At 38.8% G+C, this 8190-nt stretch overlaps 1 pseudogene; it reads left to right on the forward strand.

Annotated features, from left to right (window-relative positions):
• The first annotated feature begins 2092 nt into the window (after positions 1-2092).
• Positions 2093-2606, forward strand: LOC147731407 (NELL2-interacting cell ontogeny regulator 1 pseudogene; annotated as a pseudogene).
• The last annotated feature ends 5584 nt before the right edge of the window (positions 2607-8190 follow it).

The following is an 8190-nucleotide window of genomic DNA, read 5'->3' on the forward strand; positions in this document are numbered from 1 at the left end:
AGCATATTCACTGATTATTTATTTAAATGATGCGTATTTAGATTCACTGCATGTAAATGCTTTTTTGTGGATACTCAGACAATCTAGTATCGAGTTGGCATTTCTGGTTCTATAATAAACATGCCCGACCTAGATCTACAATTCTACAAGTAAAACGCAATTTTTCCACATAATTATAGTCTGAAGCTGATTAGGAAAGAAGGGGTAACGTTTCAACCATAACATGCTCAGTTTATGCCTTAGCTTGGCCATAACTAAAGTATGTTTTGGACATTCATATATTTTTACTGCCTTATGCAAGTGTACCCTACATATGAATATGTATGACGTTCTCATACACTGCAGGCTAACGTCTTTGTTTGCACACCTAAACATGTGTACACAACGTAACATGTATCGCACAAATGCTGAAACTTCGAGGAGTGGGGTTGTAAGCTTTTCTTGTTTTGCACATAGTACATTTTTTTACTTGTGCATTACAATCTTATACAATCTTATACACGCACATACACACCTTGTAGAAAGTTAAAACATCGGTGCACTTTCTCACTCATGACTGACTTAGGGTCTCATTTAGAGATTTTTGGAGTCAAATGTGAAATAAATACACAGACCAAGGAACTACATAAATTTGACCTGGTTTTGAGAAAACAAGCTGTTGTTAAAAAATCACATCCATTTATTATTGTTTTGTGCAAATTTTAAAGAGATTCAATTTGGCTGCTTGTGAAAGGGTCTAACCCCCCAGTACATCAATTTTAGAAAACTGGCATTTTCTTGTACTAACCATTTAGTACTTGCAGCCTGTTTCTTAGGTCACATGACTAGGTACAGTTGTCCTTTGTGAATTGCCGACAGGCAGCATCACAATAGAGGGCCAGTGTATTGTCAGGATAGTCCAATCTGGCATGATGAGTGTGCAGAGCTGTGCAAAGCCCCACTTGCACTTCAAGGACCTGCCACAGCTCACAGACAAAGAATTTCACACTAACCTATTGTGACTACCGAGAGCCTGAAACCAGGGCAGGGAGGCAAATATTTCCAGACATTTCTGTGTGGGGAAACTACAGAAGTTTCTTCCACTATACAGTCGGCACCAGGTATGACTTTAAGATTCCCAGACCCACTCTTCAGTTCACCTATGGACCTGTGGATGAACTCTCAAAGGACTGCCCTTCTGTCTGAGCCCTGCTGTGTATACCAGATGACTGCCTTGTCGCACTAGAGGACTGCCCTGCTGCCTGCTACCTGCTTTATTGCTAGAACCCAAGACTTCCAGAGTGACTCCAAGGGTTGTTTGGCTGACCTTCTGACCGGAACCTCAGGGACAGAAAACAATCCAGCCATTGTGAACCCAGCCTGAGTGAATCCTGACCCTTCAAATGGTGCCCATCCCATCCTGGGCCCTTAGAAATAGTGCAAAAGGTGCCCAGATGACTCAGATCCAAAACTTGGAACCTTGTCTGAAAAAAAGTGTTGTGAAAATCAAGAACAGACAAGGACCTACCTGTTCGCCATTCCACCCAAAGTTTATTGCTGGTCGAACTTACTTCGTATGATAGATCTGGATGGAAGATAGACCATCGCACTCACTGGTTGATTGCTGGTAACTGGGATTTGTTATCTCATTTAATCTCTCTAATTGGTGCTGATTGTTGAACTCTCCTGAGTATGAGGATGAATAGATACATGCCTGTGCTATCCTCAGGATGTGGGAGCGTCTCCAAATCGCACTCGGGTGTTTTACTTCAAATAAAATTATTCAAAAGATTTTTCTAAGTTTTCAATTCTTTATTGTTCCGTTATTCAAAATAATTTCTTTTCTTTCATTTTTTTGTTCTTAGTTCATGGGTTTTTTTCATTCAGTAACATTCATTTAATACGTAAATAACAACTTTACGAGGATCTCGGCCAGTCAGGTGATTTCACAAGAACCGGTAAATCCAAGAAAAGGAAGCATTTGAGCGAGGCTGGTGTTTGGGGTGCATCGGTCTGCGACTTCCCTGATTTACACCACCAAGAGCCCGGCGCGGGTCCAATGGGCAGTGGGCTTGACGTGCTGCGTGGAACGAAGCTGCAATTATCGATTAGAATGATGGTGTTGTCTCCCGTCTCGAGATTGATGTGTTTAATGCTGCTGATAATCTCAGTGCTGGCTTTGCTGACTGTGAGGTTCACCGGAGCCAATCCAGAAGCGGGGAGCGTCATTCTGGCAGAAAGTCGCCCCTGTGTTGACTGCCATGCATTTGAGTTCATGCAGAGGGCTTTGCAGGATTTGAAAAAGACGGCATATAACCTTGATGCACGGACAGAGACATTTCTCCTGCTAGCAGAGAAGAGAGGCCTGTGTGACTGCCTCCCATCAATCAATTGAAAGGACTTAGAGAAATGGTCTGCAGACGCCCTTCACTTTTAAGACTGTTCCACAATTTGCTGACCATCAGATTTAACTTGTATTCATCATGAACATGCATGTGTCACAATGTAAAGCATACTTGTGGTTTCCACAGCGACATAGCTGCAGATATGTACCATTCTGTGATCTTGTATTTTACTATCTGTAGGAATCGGGGAAATGTCACTCAAACAAACAACTTTGTGGCAATGACTTCACTTTCTGCATCTTCAATTCCATTAATTTATTTATAATTTACATCTGCTGTGCTACAAATCTATTGAAAGATCCAACCAAGTGTTACCTTATTATATACTTACCCTCAACTGTGAAGGCCAAAATGTACATTTATTATGCTGTGCTGTATAGAATCTATTGACTGAAAATAAACATTAAGGGCCCGATTCACAAAGGTTAACTTAGACGTTTGATCTAAATTTGGACCAGGCATCTGGGTTTGTGATTTTTGGGAATTCACAAAGGGCATTTGCAGATGGTATCTTTATGTCCGCACTCAGAATAAAGATCCGCCCGAGTGTGGACATAACATTGCTGCTGGTGGATGCCCTTTGTAAATTCACAAGGATGTGGACTTGGATGTTTGATCTAAGCTTAAACAAAAAATCTCACTTTGCGACTCAAGCCCTAAGTTTTTCAGAATTGAAATTTTCAGTTATAGCATTTTTCCGATTTTAAATACATTCATATTTGGTAGACATATTGTTGGACACCTAATCTCAAGTTTTCACTGACTTAATGATTGATGGTAATGCACATTGGGCTGCAGTTTATCATCCCTATGTACTTTACTCATGCTTTGATATTCATCAGTTGTAGTCAAACATATTTGTTTTTCCTAAAATTAAGTTGTCAGCTACTGGTACATTCACATTGGAATATTTATCAAGAATAGATAAAAATCCTTGATTCTGTTGTCCAGAATTCAAGGTATAGCATTTATAGAATCAAATATTCCTGCATGAAATCTTGATGTATGCATACAATTTTGCTTTAAAAACAACTACTTCCGTCAAGTTGATCATTGAATTTAAAACTCCCATGGAAAATATTCTGCTAAAGCCTAGTGAGCAAGAAATGTCACCAAGACCATTGTTTAACACCCTCAAAGAAAACCTTTCAAGGACTTCTTTAATGCTAACCACAACATACACTGTGAGTGTCCGATCACAAAACGTATCAATAGCTTATAGATTTCATTTGCTTTCATCCGAAATGTGTTTCAACACACATAACATTTTTCTGGTTTACTTGGCCTTGCCAAAATATTTTTTGTTTTTGGTCTTAAGGTGCTGAGGGGAGGGGTGCTGCTACTGCTCGAAAAGCCAGGTCTTGAGGGGCTTCCTGAAGGTGAGCATGTCTTTGGTCTGCCGCAGCTGGGAGGGAGGGTGTTCAAGGTCATGGCTGCACAGTTAAGGATTTACTCTTTAATTTACAGGCCAGCCATGGCGCACCTGACTAGGAAATCCAGTAAGGACTGCTATTGCTGTATATTTTACTATGTGGACCGATCAGTTGTGCTGCAAAGTCATGCGGAGGTCACTTTTAATGCAACGGAGAAGACTTCACAACTTTTATTAGGAACACGCTGTCACAGTGCCTTTGAAACATTTGACCTAGACGATGAAGAAAGACCTATCAAGAAGAAAATGATTTATAAAGGGATCCTAGTCTTCTCAAGTGAATGTAAGTGTGCCTTTGAATGCAAGTTGCTTTTGAATATGCATACCAATACTAATAGCTAGACTCAGTTTATGTTGAAGCAGTTGTGGCCATGGAACACTATCTGGTTCGGCCTTTAAACTATCTGTACATGGAAACACCAGACTGCCCCTGATTATATCCAGTCTTTTCGGGCTGAAGTCGGAATGAATTTCACAAATGCAATGCTCCATTTTGGACTCTGCCTCGACGTTGTTTTCAAAAGTCATCTCATCTTATGGTATATCACCATCTCATCTTATGGTAAATCACCTTTTCCTTTGCTTTGAAGATCTGCTACTTAAGGTACATTAAATGATGTATTTTCTCCTCATGTCCCATCACACAGCCCTTCATACTGCACTTTCAATCCCTATATTTCTATTCCCTTGGCTTATTCCACTGACTCCCAAAATACTGGTGGAAGATATTTAACTCTTGACCACAATCTCTCGTAAGACCATTGACGTCTTTACTGTAGCCAGGTCAGACAACATAACTATGTCCCAAAAACCTCTTTCGGAGGTGTTACAAATTAAATAATGTAATGCAATACTTTATAAATATGTGACCTGATTTACAGATTGGTGGATGAGTACTCCATCCCAACCATTTTGCATTATCCATCCACCTTTATTACAAATGCATTAGGATGTGATGCACTTGCAATAAGGTGGCGAGGATCTTGTCATGTTTGTGAATGAATACTTGTTTGGATCTCAATTAGACTTTAGGCATAGTTATTGTTCTACATACACTGGGTGCTATAATCTCAAGTTTCAGTGACGAGCTTGCAAATTGGAATATTTCAAATTTGAAATGTTTGTGTTTTTTATGTTAATTACAGTCAAGAATCAATGTGCAGCTGTGAAAAAGACTATGGATGTGTTTATCAAAAACAGCAGTATGACTGTAGCACAGGATTTGGGAAAGGAATTGGTAAATATGGGTAACATTGAGACAAAAAAGCAGTCTTCATTGAAAAATGTTCTAGCTGCCAGTCGATTAAAAGAGGTTAAACAAAATATGCCAGTTGTAAGAAGTCAGAAACCCAAAAATGATTTAAATGCTGTACAAATGAGGAAAGCAAAGATGGATAAATGTGAAACAGAAAATTCAAAAACTGCAACTAAAAGGAAAAAGCAGCAATTCCCTAGGAGCATTAAGCAACAGAAGGATGGCATTAAAAAGACAAAAATCGCTGAGACATTATTAAAGAAAAATACAAACCAAAAAAGTAAAGCAAAAAGTGTAGATCCAACAATGCAAAGAATGTGTGAGGAATATTCTGGATATAACTTTCAATTGCAAGAGAGTGATATTTTACATACTTCTGTGACAATGAACTACCCTGATCCACCACCAAAAACTCCAAACCAGACTAGAAATTCTATCTCAGAAAGCCTCAACACTGGAAAAACTTTTGCCCCATCAGCCAGCACTACACCTTCAGGAGCACTACGTTGCAGCCCTGTAACAACAAATCTGAATCATGGACAACTAGCAGAGTGCAATACCTTTACTTCTGTTCCACCAGCAGCCAAAACGCCTTCATTCAACCATTTGACCGCTAATGAAAAACTCAAAGAACACCAAGTTTTGAGCAACCCAGGCCTACAAACGTTATCTATAGAAATACTGGATTACAGTATACAGCGAGTTGGGAAACACAAAGATAAAACTACTTCTGATCTACCGTCTAACAGTCTTTCTTTCACTCAACAAACCGTCCATCAGTTAGGAAGTATACATGGTTCTGCGAGGGACTTACTCAATATTGATAATCAATGTGCAGAATTAAATCAGACAGAATTACATTGCACCATGTCCTCACCTACATTATTGTCAAACAACAATTATTTGTTGAATGCCTCAGCTGCTAAGACATCTGTCTCATCTTCGAGATATGTGCCAAAAGTCAATGATGAAACAACACCATATAGTGGATCAGAACCCACGTATCATAGCCAAAAAGGTTGGCCCCATGTTAATTCACAACCACTCCAACCATCACAAAGTAATACATCCTATCAATCATCTGTGCATCCAGAGAACCAACTTCAATCCTCTGTACTGGCACAACAATTTAATTCTGAATACAGGCCACAGCAAATGCAAGAATCACTAATTGCAACCATCAATAAATCTATTACCATAGCCAATGGTGAAGATCAGATATGGGAAAATCTCGGCAATTGTCAATCTAATGAAGATGATTTTGACAACCATTATGAACAGTCTGACCACAGTGAGGCAACACCTAACGTATACCATAAAGATCACAGAGAAACCAATATAACAAATGTGCAAAGAAATATAAATCGTGCTAATGTCATATCTGGTAAGTTTAAAGTCTTCTTTTGTATATTCCAACTTAAACTATAAAATGATTCATGAAATAAAAGTAATATACATTTAAATGTACATATATTTGCTTTTCTGCAGCACTTGGGATTGACCTAAAAGATCTCCCAGTGGTGACAAAGGCTATTAGAGATCTCCTGAATATCCTTTCAGAAAGTAATGTAAGTTTTTCTTTGACAATAGTTCAGTTATTTGCATTGTATGTTTCCAGTTGCTGTTTATCATGATTAATTGTGCCAAATTGTTAAAGTTATATGCAGTGAATTTTTTACTTTGTTTTCCCCGCGGGCTTATAGCATTTTACCACCATTTTATTTCACCACCCATTAGTCGACCACATTTTTTATCCTCCTGGATGGCTTGGAGCAGCAACAAATTAAACACTATACCTGATATTTTTACACCACTCAGCCCATGGTGTATGATGTCATCTGAAACTCAGTGTAAATTGTTCCTATATTGCCATTCTATCACCCCTGATATATGTATAAGTTCATATTCACAAATAAACTTGCTATCAGTTTCATAAAATTAATATGTGCATGGTGGTGTTTCATATCTCTCTATCTTTACCTCTCTATGGGCCAGATGTACGACCATTCCATTTAGTGATTCGCAAATTGTGCTCTATTGCGAGTCACTAAATACCCGGTACAACCGTGTCATACACAGTTTGCGATTCCCAATGGGTTCACAAATTGCATGCCTCATCAATTTCTGTCAGTCTCAGTCTCTCTTCCTCTCTCTCCCTCCCTCTCTCCCCCTTCCCCCCCCCCTTTATTTGGGATTGGGGCATTACAAAAGAGTTCCTGCACCCTACTCTGAAGACTTGCGTTATTAATGTTAATTTCATATTAAGGGAAATTTCATGTGTTTGTATCTCTAATATTCATCTCCATTCTTTCAGTGCAGGAAGAAACTGCCTCCACTGAAGAGATGAGCAGTGCATTTTTAGAATCCAGGCAAGGACGCCTTATACAACTCATTAAGGACCCAAAAAATCCTCTTCGATACAACAATATCTTGGTAGATGCTGGCCAACTTTATAGTTTAATTGCAAGAGCACCAAATTCAAGTGATCCTGGAGCATTTGTACTAAATAGAGTCATATCTATGGTATTCAACGATCAGGAATTGGCAAACAGCAAAGGAACTGGTCAAAGAAAGCATTCAAAGGATAGAGGCTTGAATGAAGAGAAAGTTTCTGCTTGCAGAGGTATGTTTGGAGTTAACCTTGGTGTATTTCTTCTTCTTTTTTTATCCATTGAAAGTGATAAAAGGATACTTTCCAATATAGCAAAGTCCTGTATGTACTCCACAAAAACCACCAACACTGAGGGGGATTGAGGGGAAATCAAAGGTGTTGCTGTAATATTTTGAGTCAGTGGAGTAAAGGTGGTAAATGTAAATCAATTGACCTGCCTGTTCCCATCTGTTAATATATATTTTTAATATAACAATTTTTATATTTATTCTACAGAATTTGTTTGGGCTCTTTGCAATGAGCACCACTGGAAAGTCCCAAATAGTGACCAACGGATCTTTAACAACAAGTGCACTAATGCAAGACGGAAATTTTCACCACATCAAACTTTATAAGATTTGTTGATTTAGATACCAACTACAGGTTCAGATGCATGAGAAGGACTGGTAATATTTGTCACGTTTTTCAAAATCGATTCTGATAACTTGATAGACAATTAGTCCATTCA

Source organism: Lissotriton vulgaris, chromosome 2_1, assembly GCF_964263255.1.
Source record: "Lissotriton vulgaris chromosome 2_1, aLisVul1.2, whole genome shotgun sequence".
Classification (NCBI taxonomy): domain Eukaryota; kingdom Metazoa; phylum Chordata; class Amphibia; order Caudata; family Salamandridae; genus Lissotriton; species Lissotriton vulgaris.